General features: G+C 42.2%; 1 protein-coding gene across 2 annotated transcripts in view; it reads left to right on the plus strand.

The window, feature by feature from the left end:
* Window positions 1-14,009, plus strand: part of SLC39A14 (solute carrier family 39 member 14) — a 1,521,355-nt gene that overhangs the window by 168,060 nt on the left and 1,339,286 nt on the right. The window lies entirely within an intron of this gene.

Genomic DNA, 14,009 nt, shown 5'->3' on the forward strand with positions numbered 1-14,009 from the left:
TGATGTGAGGAGGTTAAGCAGACAAATATGCTGGGTTTTCAGAGAAGTGAGAAGATCTAGGTCATGGTTCCCTTTAAGGGAATTGTTAATGTTTGGCTTTTTTCCCAGTTTAGTGTAATTTTAGGGTATAGGGGCATCTCCTGTAACATTATATGAAATGACACCCTCCATCATGGAGAGATGTGAGAAGTTCTGTTTTTAGTGCAGAATAGTTTATATCTTTGGGTATTCGTAGTCCTGGGCATTGATAGGGGACAGACCCGAATTTGTAAGTAGAGGACCCGATAGTTAACTGATTGGAGAAAAATGAGTTTTGATTTAGGAATTTGAAAACTAGAGAGTCTAGCAATAATTTTAAAAGTTGTTGGATGAGGAGTTGGTATAGTTAAGAGTTCCCCAAAACAGCAGGGTAAACAGATCCGCTTACAGACTTGGAAACTGACACACACAAAGATTTAAGTGTCCCATCCTGAGAGAAAACCCTCATAGTATATAGCGTACCATCTGATGAATGTTGTTCGTCCTATTACAGAATGATTGTGCAAGTCTGGAGAAGTGACCTATAACCAGTACAGTCGCATCAACTAAGGGTCTGCTCTTTGGAACTATAGATAGCATTCGGCTGTTTTTAATTTCTTCAAGTCTTTTGGGTTTCTAATACCATGATGGGAATGGACCCCATTCCTAAGTCAAAGTATGATTAAAGTTCATGAAATTAGTATTGTTTTACTCTTTGATGTCAGCCAAAAGTGCTCTTCGCAGCATCCCCAATGTGCCCAATAATGACTCCTTCTGCAGTTTGTACGGTGTTACATGAATTGGTAGCATATCTAAATATGATTGCAAATTCTTTTTTATAAGACCCGTTGCTCCTACTACTGTTGGAACTGTCTGGGTATCTTTCTTCCACATGGCGCTCATTTCAGCCTGCAGATCCAGATATTTATGACTTTGTGTCTCTCTGTACGTAAGACACTGTAGTCACTGGGTGTGGCGATTTCAATTATCAATAACATTTTTGTCTTTTCTTGGATCACTATATCTGGTTTCCTGGCATCTATCTTTTGAACTGTTGGTATTGGGTGATCCCATGTGATATAAACCAACATTTTCTATGATTCTTTGTGGCTCATCTCTCTAGTGTTTTGCAGCCACTTTGATACCATAATGTTTGCACAATCTCCAGTGTAACAGTCTCGCCACATTATTATGCCTTTCAGTATACAGTCCCTCTGCCATTAGTGAGTCGCAGCCAGCAACAAGGTGTGTGACTGTTTCCAATCCGGTTTTATAAAACCTTCATATGTCTGTTTCTACCACATATTCAATGGACTTTGTAAACCAGCGTGTACGTAGCCCACTATCTTGGGCTGCCAATATTAACCTTTTATTTCTTGATGTGAATTCACCTCTCCTTAACTATTCTGCATTCGTTCTTGATCAACATCAGGCTCTTCCAGAAGTTTTCTATACTTGCAACTATATGTTTTTTTCACATTTCTTGCCTTCTCATATGGTCCTTCACCTTATATTCTTTTGTTTTTTGGCGCATTCAGTTGCTGCCTGGTTTTTATCCACTTCTGGTTTGATTTCCATTCCTTCTTGACGTTGCTATGCTTCTGCTAAATTAAGCAAAGACGTCAACTTAGATTTAGTCTCCTGATGTTTCAAAACTTTCACTACATTTGTGTCTTTTGAGGTCAGCAGATGTGTGTGCAGTCCCACGATTGCAGATCTATACATGTAATCAATTTCAAGGAGGCCCATCCCTCCTTCGGAACACGGAATATATAATCTTGGTATACACTGATTTTTATTCTGCAAGGAGGGCCTGCTGCTGTCTTAGTGTGTTCACCATACTGCAGGTGATCATAGAAGTTGTGGTAAACAGCAGGTCTGTTGCGTCTCACTTGCATCTTTTTATGGCATTATTACAAATTGTTGGTATAAGTAAGTTTTTGCTGAACTATTGCACACAGACTTGTGACAAATTATTTGAAATATACAAGATTCAATGTCTTTACCCCTGTTCATAAATAAAAACTTACTACACCATGTGTAGTGATAGCTGCCTTAAACTGCAACAGAGAATGCTTTTCCCTATGAACTTTCTTATCCTATGCAGTTAATATGATGGGAATTTAGCTGTAGGATTGTGCCCTTTCCATAAGGACTATTTTTTGTTAATATTTAATGATGTATTCCATGCATTTTTATTTTATATATGCATTTTTGATGTAATCATAGGATCATAGGAGATTACTAGGCTAATGGCTCTGGGGCCTTTACAAGCCTAGGCTAATGGATCTGGGGCCCTTACAAGCCTAGCCAAGAGTTTATCCCCAAAAAAGAAACCACAATAAGCACCTGCCGCCCTTGTCAGTGAGGGACACAGATGGAACCCCTGGGACATAGTTGTGGTTGTCCATCCACTCATCAAGGTTGCGCTTGAAAAGGGTCAGTGACATACTTTGATGTATATAGGGAGTCTATTCCAGAGATGGGGCAGCATCTGGGAGACAAACCTGTCTCTCCAGCAGGTTTTGCTAATGTCACATATTAGATTTAAGCCTTTCGATCAGGTACTATGCGAGGAATTAGATTTACAGATATGGAGCATCTGTAGTAGAGCAGGGTCTGATATTGCCTTGTAGGCAAGACACACATCACCTCTCAACAATCCGTACGATACAGAGAAGAGTGATAGCGATTTGAGCCTTTCCACATAGGACAGGTGATGGAGGCCATGGATTCTCTTTGTAAGGTATTTCTGTAGCCTTTTCAGTTAGTGCAGGTGTTTGGAGAGGTACATACCAAACTACTCAATTATTGCCCCAATGAGGAAGGAGTACAGAGAGGTAATAACCTCGTTTTTTGTGGTTGTTATCCCTTTACTAATGAGATGAACCAAGTAAAAGGCTTTTCTGACCACTGCCGCCACATGATTCTTAAATGTGAGATTGTTGTCAACTTGTGTACCCAAGCTTTAATAGGCTAATAATAGGCTGTTAAATCCTACTAAGGCAGAAGTATTTTTATAGGGTTGACTAGAGAGAGAGAAAAAAGTTCAATATTGCAAAGAGTAGTCATTCAACCTAAGCAGTATGTTTTTTGGAGATGGGAGTAAACCAGAATATCCAGACAAAAAATGTGGGAGGACGGGGTGGGGTGGAGAAAGAGCTCGTCTCAAACACTTGGACAACATCCAGAGACTAGGACTGAACAGTTGGTCTTGGAACTGCAAACTAACAGTATTAACCCAACAACTTTGTGGTCCAACTTCTTTTGCCATACACAGTCAGCTAATTACCCTATCAGGTTTTGTCCAAATAATTCTTATAAAAATGAGAATACAGTCTAAGGGGTCAGTACAGCTGGGAGTAAGAGACAGAATCCTCCTAACCTTTCAGTACCCTGAGAAAGAAGTACAAAATATCTAAAACCTGTTTAAACAAAATGAATAATTACCTGTCTGTAACATCCTTATAATATTAATATGCAACTCCTGTCGGGTGTTATGCAGCTGTGTATTATCTAACAAAATCGGCATAAAAGGGAGCTGCAGCCGAAGTACTGCACATCATCAAAACATAACAAAGTTATTTAACTGTGTGCAGAAGCAAGGTCAGTTCAAAGACTGATATCATTTAATAGTGGACTCTTTAGACTGCAGTATTTACAAAGTGGTTTCAGGTTGTGTAATAACTGGTCTTCCTAAAACATAAGGTGGCTGTGATGCAGAGTGAGGGTCCATTCCCTGGTGGTTCCTATGCATGTAATTAATTTCTTTAGCATAAGTAATTATTTGAAAGTTTATTGAAATAATAGACTGGAGTTTGCACCTTTGCAAGAATATTGACAAAAGCTGGAGAAAACCTGAAAGATAATGAGAAAATGAGAAATTTGAGAGTTCTAACCAACTGCTAAAAGCAGGCACGTTGGTGACAGCGCTGCAGCTTCTTTGGTAGGTTTTCAAGAAAATGTGTAAAGGACTGAGTCTGATGCAGTATGTTGGGAGCATTTAATGTCAGTCATTGTGAGACAAATTCAGAAAGTGAGTGGTAAAATTATATTGCCGAAGCTAGGGGGGATGTCAAGATGGTGAATGCCTTTAACTTTCATGCTGGTGCCAGTGAAAAGCTGCAGAGGGAGAATACGGCATTGAAAGAGCAGTGTACATCTTTATTGCCAAACTGCAGTTGAACAAAGAAAAACGCTGCTGTTGAAAACGGCTCATCAAAAAATGTTTGTATTGGTATCAGGAAGGGAAGGCAGTATGAGGTGTTCATGCCAAATTGGCAGGATAGTCTGGATCACACACACCTCCCAGCTGTCCAGATTTTCACAGAATGTCCAGAGTTTTGCCTCATTTTTGGTGTTTTCCTCATAAAATTTGTGGTTTTCTAGATTTTTGAGACAAATTGGTGAGGACTTAATTCACTAAATGACAGGCATTTGAGTTTCAGGCTTTTTAGTTTTTATTTAGATTTAGTTTTTAGTTTAGGAGGTTTATCCTTCATAAAATGCATAGTAACACAAGACATTTTATTCTAGCAACTTTCTAAGTTTCTAAGAACAATATTTAGGATTCACTCCTATTTGGGGGGCTTTGTCCCCCATTATTTTTGGTTTTGTCCAAATTTTTTGTGTTGAAGTTGAGAGCCATGGGATCACTTGATAGCCAGATCAAGCATGAATAAGTTCATAGACTTTGTTCCTGGTTCAGTGAGGGCAAGGAAGCCCAGGCTTATACTAACTGACTTTGAAACAGTGAACGAATGTTACTGTGGCAGTTGGACAAGTTGCATAAAGGAGGCAAATTAGTTTCTTTTTTTTTTTTATAAAAAGATTGTTGTGTTCACATTTAAAGTTTGTGATTTGGGGACCTCTCAATGTCAATTATATCAGTCAGAAGGATTTCAGAATTACAAGCTGTGTCTATAAAGTTTCTGTATTTGGCGTTTCATAACGTCACTATCACTTAGAACTGCTAACTCCTATTTTATGCCTAAATTAGCAGCTGCATCCACAATAAATTAACAGATTCATTTACCTGCATTTCCACATTTTATGCAACTTGTGAGGAATACCTGTTGCACTGCATGAATGCTCACCAACAATTAAAGATATCTCTTGAGTGTTATGAAGTCTGTATGCAAAGTGCCTAGCTTTTTTTTTCCCAATTAAAATAAATGCCATAAAGGGACAGGATTACCTTTGCTAGATGAATTTATGATTGCATTAAATTGTTTAAATGATGCTGTCTTAAAGGCAGTAAGCCCTTACCAGTAGCATGTTCGGGTCATGCTACGGGAGTTTTGGATGTTTTGGTAGCCTTTGTGAATGCAGCTTTTGATGACCAAGTACAATAGCTAGCTGCTTAGTCTAACAACTTTGGAAAGCATTGTAAACTGAATGTGATTGCCATTACCAGGTTTTGCTGTAGGACGTTGTTAAGTGTCTGTTCTCAGGAGTGGATATTCCAGTAGGACTAGCTTGGAAGCTGTGTCCTGTCAACTTACTGAAGTTGGGCCTACTCTTATGAAATATAAAAATTATATGCGTACTGTATGACTAGATCTCAGTGAGTCAGTCCATCCTTGGGAGTGTTCCTGCTTGGCTCCTCCCACCTTGTCGAAGAATGTCTGTGTGCTACATTATTTACCCTAGGGTGGCTAACCTCTGGCCTTTAGAAAGGGTTCTGAGGTGCAGTATGGCACAGGAGGAGGTACTTTGCTGCTTGGGAATGTTTTGTTTGCTGTAAAGCCTTAATGCCTATGGCTTTAGACGTGTCCTCTACAAAGGATGTAGCTGAAGTTTTAGGTTCTAGTGTTATGGTAAGTTCACAAGTTGTGTTCCTTGTCCCAACACCTACTGCACTCTCCTTTTAATTTCCTGTCTAGTTCCATTACCCCTTATATCTGCAGCCTTTACCCATACACTTCTCCACCTGTCATCCAGTCTCCTCATATGATGTGGTTGCCTCCCTCCATTTGTTGCGTCTAATCATTTTTCCATTCCTGCTGAACTCTTTCCACTCTGTACCCCCACCCCAATTTGGTTGAATATCTCCTTCTCCTGTGACTGCCTTCCCATTTTCACTTGTCACTGCTGTCTGCACTTGACCTTTCACCTTCTCTTCCTTCTCCTTCCCCACCTTTGGTCTTACTGTGAATAACCCCACCTAACTGTACCTGTCTGCTTACCTCTGCATATGCCCTGCTTTCTGCTTGTACTTTAGATGCTTTCTTCCCTCACATCCTCCTCTTCCTTTCTAATCTGACTGACCAGTCTGATACCACCTTTAATCGCGTATTCTCCCTGAAACTCCCTTATTCTTCTGTATATCCCGAATAATCTGCCACCCTAAAGTATCCTGAGCTAAACAGCTTCCCCTGTATTCGGAGTTCCTCATAGATCTGCTTTCCCTTGGGAGTTAAGTGAAGAAAGGCCTATTGTCCCATGGAGAATGATGTGGTTTCAGACATTCAGGTCACTGGAGATGCAAGAAAGTGTTCTAGGTTTAGCTAAGGATGTTCCACCTCAGTGCTTGGACTCTGATGTAGACCTTCTGATCCTCTCGTTTCAGGAGTGACAGAAGTTGTTTGGTAGTCGCCCGTGTCAAGTCTGTGCTTCTAAATGGCAGAGGTTTTCCATCTGGGTAAAATGTCTCCTCTACTCAGTCAGTTTGAAGGTGATCCTGACTCCTCTCTGGCATCTTTGGGATTTTGGTTTCTGTTAAGACATGTTGAAAATGCGTGTCATCTGTTTCTGAACATCGAAACCTTGTAGATGATAGGATTGTGGCCCTAATAGCAGTTTGTCAAACAATTCCATTCTCTTTTACGGAAATCTTCTTCGTGATATTTGAAATCATGCCAGACAGGCTTGCCCTTTCTCAGTTTAGATCTGCTCATTTAGCAGTACTTCAGTTCTTATCCCGGAAAATGCTTTAGGTTGTCATAATGGTTAAGGTGTTTACTTTACAGACACAAGGTGCAAGGTTTGACTGTCACATGAGGTAATTGGCTAGGCTTAAAATGGCCCACAAGGGCAGTTAAGTTCATAGGTTCACAGATTAGTTCTAGGCTGTCACCTCTGCTTCTAGGAACTTGTATGTTCAGATTGTTATGACTAACCTGCATTTGCTTCTGAGGGTTGTTTCTAAGTTGTCATAGAACCAGTACATTAATTTCCATGTTTAATTGCCATGTTTTACTCATTTGATTATTTTGGGTGGAGCAGAGAGCTTTTCTAATCCTGGATGTGCACCATCAATTCAGGATTTACCTAAAGCTGGTACATGAATTTAGAAGACCAAAAACCCATTCATTGCCTCTCCTGCAAGAAGGGAAAGATTTAGAGGTGCCAGGTATCCAGTCTTTCCAACTGGATTGCCAGCTGCATTGTCTTTTCTCATCAAGCAGCAATCAGCCGTTGGAAAATGCAGAGTTTTAGACTACTATACTGAATTAGTGACTTTTTTAACACTGAATTCAAACATGCTTTCTTTGCAGATATTTTTTCAGTAGCGTTTTGGTCATCAGTGCTTAGCTTCACCAAGCACTAGTGTTTTGACAGTGAGTCCTAAAGTTGAAGTTCCTTTTATATGTGTGACAAAAGGAGATACTGCCAGCACATCTAACTGGAATTTTGTAAATTATGTCATTGGTGAATATCAAAATAATTTATACAAGATGCTTGTGTTACAAATGTATTAGAGATGTATGTCGTGTATCAAACTGGTCTGTACAGATGTTTGTATTGAAAAGTTATTTGTAAAAGTGCTGTGTTTAAAATGTATCCACAGTGTGCCCTACTGGAAGAGAACAGAATATACATGCACTATTGTAACTGTTTAAATGTACATATTTTAACATTGGAAGCTGGGATACAGGAGGTTAACCCTCTGTCTAGTAAACTTTAGAAAAATATCTGAAATTAAATTACTTTATAGGATGCAGTAAAGAGGCTACCTCAAGTTTTCAGTGCAGCTAGAGACACTGAGTCTGTGCAAGGAAGCTTTCTGTATTGTCCGTGGAGCGAACCATTTGCTACTTTTGAAACATGAAGGAATACAATTGTTTTATGAATTCCAGCATCTGCCAGAGATCTGAGGAAATGCCCTTGTCTGTATATTTTTATAGGTAGATACTAATTGCTGCCAGCTTCTAGCAATGGGGGGGGGGGGGGGGTTGTTGGCCTGGGATAAGTCAGATGACTAGAAATTATGTAATTTTGCAAACTATCCCAGCAAGAATATTTTAGATAGTAATCTGAAAAGTCTTTTCACGAGACAGAGCATTCTGTATTAGGTCTTGGACCTGACAAGAGCCATTCACCACAACATCTGTCTTGCTCTAATAGTAAGTTATTAGGGTATAGTAATTATCTTGGATACAGTCAGGACTATAACAAAAATAGTTTTAGATTTTATTATTCTTTATTGGTATGAGCCTGTACTGCAATGTTATTTAAATATTTTTTGTGGTTTTGAACTCTGATATCACTGCGAATATATATTTAGTATTGTCTTGTTCTTTTTATTATTAAATATATTTAAACCTTTTCATTGTGGCTGATCTATTTAGAGATATTTAAGTTCTGAGAGTACTTGCATATTTATTTGGTGACGCTGTGTGGGCCACTGCGAAGAGCCTTGCTTTTGGTCAAACTACCATTTTTATATTAGTATAAATATTGCACAGTAAAATTGGACATCTCTTAAGGGCCCTAAAGTAACTGATAAGGGGTTCTGGTGGCAGTGGTAACTACCTTTATAGTCTGAGCAGAAGGGAGCATAGCTAGTAAACGTGTGTGTGTGTGTGTGTGTGTGTGTGTGTGTGTGTGTGTAAAACAAATCTCCAAGAGTGTCTGTGTCAGCTACTTGGGCAGGGACATGAAGCACTGATTGGACAGAGAGTGTTGGAGGACTTTGCTTGGAACCCTGGCTAAGGACTCAACTGTGTAGCTGTGCCAGTGGGGAGTCTTATTGGGGATCTAGGGAAAGAGTCAGAAACCAGCCCTAGACTGACTGACTGGTATCTCCACAGTCTCTCAGTGAAGGAAATTGCACTTGATGCAGAAAGCTGCATCTGGAAATACTGTCTGTGTACTTATCCTCCCACTGAGCATCCCCCACAGGTGCCAGTGGTGAGGATTGAGGCTCCTTGATTACTGGTCCAGTGGTGGGACATCACATTTGGTGACGGATACTGCCAGCAGAGTATGTATTTACTTCATGACTTTGCTGCCTCAGCTGTCCTTTGGCTCCTTCCATTGGTGGTGATTAAACTGTGTGGCTTCACCCTAGTTGTAGGACTTGTTCAATGGGCTCCCTGTATTAGCTATAGGAAGTATGCTCTCACCGTAATGGGTGATCTGAGGAGGCCTTCCTTGAATTTCGAATACCCTTCTGCCATCCTCTTGTAGGATTGTACAGTTGATGTTCCCTGTGAGTCAAGCAAATATGTATTTGTATATCATCACTGGTTAACTTAAACATATTTTGTCTGCACTGTATTGATTCACAGGAAGCAAGCTTTGCTAATGTTCGAGGTTGTACTGGTAGGTTTTAGGGTGCATACCTTCTTATGTAGTCTGTGTATGCCATCATAGTATGCTGTGGCACCAAGCATGTTCTTCATTGAATACAGGAACTTCTAAGAAACATGTTAGACTGTGTTTGGTGGAATTAAAAAACATAAACATAGGCTCTATTGAGGATTGTCCCCTTGCAGAATAGTTTGTATTGTAGGAAGGTATTTGCCATGTTATCGTATAGATGTGGTGTTTAATAAAGCTTTTGTAAATACAAGTTACAGAATGCAGCCGTTAATGGAACAATGCTTCACCAAAAGCTCTTAATTGTTACACATATTGCATATTATTATGTTAAATAATTTATTTGCTGAAGCTGTTATTTTAATCTGTTTTTAGTGTGCATGCAACCTGCTGAATGCAGCCATTGCTGGAATGGCACTTAACGGAATGCATGTGGCAGTGGTGAAAGCCAGGTGGCCCAAATATGACAGATGCTAGAGATTCCTTAAATGGATTTATGCAAAAGGTGCTGTTAGTAATATCCACTGAAAATTATGATGTTAGGCAGTCCGATCTCACCTTCATTTGTACATATTGGTTCGGAGCCAATCCTCTGCTCCAACTCGTCCGATTTACAAGCTGGAAGACTTCTGGTTGGCTCATGGCTAAGCAGGTATCCCATGGTGCACCAGTACAATCCCCAGATCTCGTTTGCCGCGTCAACGAGTTCGGTTGAGCTTCTCTTGGCTCTGGCTAAGTTTTTCAAAATTCTTTATATTCTGTCATATTTCAGTGCTTTATTAGAACCTTTATTGTATATTTAGTGTTGCTAATATATTAGGCAGTTGTATTGCTTGCCCTTTTTGAGTGCATCTTAGTTTACCAGTAGTTATTGGTATCCTCTGTGCCAGTTAGTTTTAGGCGCCATTGCGCATTTTTTTATTATTAGGTAGAGTTTTTGGCGGTTTTCCGCTCTTAGTCAACAGGGGCTCCTGTTGTCTTGTCTGGTGTTCTGACCTTTTTTGGTCACCGATGGCAGTTAGTTTCTGCTATTTTTACATTTTTTTTTTTTGGTGGGGATCCACTTGTGAATTTACTAGGATTGCAAGTATACTACCTGTTTTTAGGAATATAGAAATGTATTGTGTCATTTACGGTTTCTCTTATGTGCATGGGCTTTCCTTTCTGGTCTGTTTAAGTTAGAAGACCTAGTTTCACTACACCGGGCTAGGCCAGTTTAACTTAGAGGACCTAATCCTCATGTAACACCTTTAGCTAGCTTTCTCTACACTGGGCTAGGCCCATTTAAGTTAGAGGACCTAATCCTTATGTAACTCCTTCTTAGGGCTAGGCACATTTTAGTTAGATGACCTAGTCCTCCTTTTTCTCTTTTTCAATTTCTCTGGGTTTTGTGTGTGTAATAATGTCTACGGAAAGTAAGGAGCATAAACCCTCGGATTCAAAAATTGCATGAAATTATCCCAAAAGATGTCCTTAATGGATGGCCACAGTAGCTGTGTCTACTGCCTAGGGGCCATCCACTCACAGGAGTCGTGTTTGTTCTGCCATGCTTTCTCTCCTAGAGTGTTACAGGAGAGGAAGAACAAACTCATACTCAAGGGTCTGTGGAAACCATGCTTTGAGGAAGCACTATTCAGTTCTTTGGCTTCCTCTAAGTCTGGGAAATCAAAATCCTCAAGAAGGCCTTCTCCGGCACTGGCTGGTGTCTCGGAGCCACCTACTAAACAGTTGAAACAATCCAAGTCTGCCTCCTCGATTCCTCCGCCTTTGGAGCCGAATGAGAGCATCATGGTGGTGTCAGAGTCATTAAGAACATTAAGAAGGTGTTTCGGAACAGATCTCTGAACCTATTGATACAGCAGTTGACCCGGCTACTGGGAGCCAGTCTGTAAGCTCCCTAGCAATTGAGTCTCCAGTGCCCCCCATGTCAAGATCCCCTACTATGTCTTCCAGGTCTTCCAGGAGCCTTTCAGAAGATGTGGAGAGGGTAGTGCTGAGACTCCTGAAGTAGTCTGCCTTACCAAAATTATCGTTTGCTCTGACCCAATCTGCTCTGGAGCCATTTGGCCCAGCTTTGCCCTTGTCTGCTATTCCTCCTCCGAGCCATACTGGCCTTTCGGAGCTGGGGTGCTTGGTGCTAATGGAGGAAATGCCGGCTCCAGCTCACCTTGTTGCTGCCTTGGAGCCGGGTTCGGCTTTGACATGCTTGGTGCTGTCCGTCGCGTCCAGGGGCTGAAGCTCTCCTGTCGGCACCGACAGGGAGGGTTAGAATCGATCTTCGGTTCCGAGCCTTCCTCTCGGTGCTTCGGCCAGGGTGAGCTTGGACCCTGCATCTATCTCTGAGCCGACAGCTCTGGCTCCTGCGCCGACCCTCGTCTCTTCGGAGTGGGGGAGATCTTCGGAGCCAGAGAGGTCGGCATTTGAGATGATTAGGAGCGTGCTGTCTCATTTTCCAGCCCCTTCCAGTGGCATCAGCACTCTTCCCCCAAGAGCACCCACTTCAGTTTCAGCCCTTCCTTTCTCTGGAGACAGCAGAGACCTGCAGCCTCAGGAGCCATCAGCTGGTGGCCCCCACTCTTCCGAGGCTTCCCAGGAATATCCTTCTGAGGAGCCTCCCCGGAAGAGGTTATGTAAGAGGAAACGTGTTGACTCCCAGGATGAGTCTTTGACATCGGACACTAACCTCGAGGAGTCTGAAGGGTCCCCCAAGTCGTCCTCTGATGTCTCCTTTGTAGACATTTTAGAGATCCTTAGGCAGAGGTGCGACTGGCCCACTGTTACCCCTTCTGATGAGGAGTCGGTGTACCTGAAGGCTTTCGGGTCTCAACCTTCTGCCTCTTGGGTGTCTCCACCTTTTGACGAACTGATGGATCTAGTTAGTCGAAAGGTGCGGGATACTCCTGACACCGTGGAGCCAGTTCCCAGGAGACCAAATAAGTTCTTGTCTGCCCTTCCTGGTAAAGAGTTCTTGTCCAAGGGCGTTCCCATAGATGCCATGGTGGTGGTGGTGGCGGCCACGAAGAAGGAGTTAGCGGAGACTTCATCTGTTCATCCGCCAAACAAAGAGTCTCGACAGACAGATTTGGGAAGCGTATTTTTAGTTCAGCGGCCTTTACCCTTTGATCACTGAACTATCTCACACACTTCACGAGGTTGCAGAGGGATCTACTCAAGGAGTTAGGAGATTCCATACAAGGTGCGTGTACTGAGGGGAGTTCCTGACACGATTTCTACTCAGTTGTCCACCTTAAATTCTGTGGTCAACTCCTCCATGCGACTTGTCTCTTGTGCTGCGGCTGGAGCGAGTAGAGCAGCGGGTTCCGGAATTGCCTTGAGGCGCCACTCCTGGATGCGCTTATGTAATTTTGCGAAACCGTTCAAGTCTACTTTCACCAACGTCCCGTTTGACGGTTCCTCATTGTTTGGTTCCAAGGTGGAGGATACACTCACTTGGTGTGAGCAAGAAGGAAAGACGCTTTCTGCCCTGGGAGTGCATTTTACTGAACCTTCCAGACCATACCCCAAGGATCAAAGGGGTGGTAAAATGTGATTCAAGAAGTCCCAGAGGGTCTTTCCTGACACACAGGGTGAATCTTTCTTCAGAGGCAGAGGAGGAGGAAATGGCAGACGTCACCCTAGAGGCAGGGGCGGTCCTCAATACCAACAAGGCCGTGATTCCTTTCGAGAACTGCTTTATCAGCGCTTCTGATGTGGAGCCCGACTGCGCTTCTCTGGGGCTGGTCGGGGGTCGCATTTCTGTGTACCAAGAAGCCTGGCTAAATATTACCCAAGACAAGTGGGTACAAAGAGTTGTTACCAGAGGCTATATCATACCCTTTTCCCTATCGCCGTTTGTTCCCAAAATGATCCCAGATGTACCACCCAATCGCAGGGATCAGGCAACTGTGGAGATCAACAAGTTGCTCTTAAAAAGAGTCATCCAACCCATCCCAGCAGACCAGATAGGATCCGGAACTTACTCCAGGTTCTTTTTAGTTCCAAAATGAACCGGAGATTGGAGGCCAATATTGGACCTCAGCAGATTGAACGAATCGGTGAAGTACAATTTTTGGATGGTTAACACTGTAATCTATACTCCCGTTGTTAGGGGAAGACTTTTGGATGTGCTCTCTGGATCTTCAGGACGTCTACTACTACAGAAAAATTGACAAGGCATCCAGAAGCCATCTACTCTTCCAGCTGGGAGCCAGTCACTATCAGTTTCGCGCTCGGCCCTTTGGTCTCATCACAGCCCCCAGGGTGTTCACCAAATGGCATTAGTGACATCTCACCTGAGATGTCAGGGATTCCAGGTGTTTCTGTATTTGGACGACTGGCTCCTGACCACCCCCACCAGGCATCTACTCCTCCAAAACAGGGACGCCACGATTCAATTTTGTGCTCAGTTAGGGATCTCCATAATTTGGAAAAAATCTCCATTATTG

The sequence above is a fragment of the Protopterus annectens genome, chromosome 9.part0, assembly GCF_019279795.1.
Source record: "Protopterus annectens isolate FY-2018-M chromosome 9.part0, PAN1.0, whole genome shotgun sequence".
Taxonomy (NCBI): Eukaryota; Metazoa; Chordata; order Ceratodontiformes; family Protopteridae; genus Protopterus; species Protopterus annectens.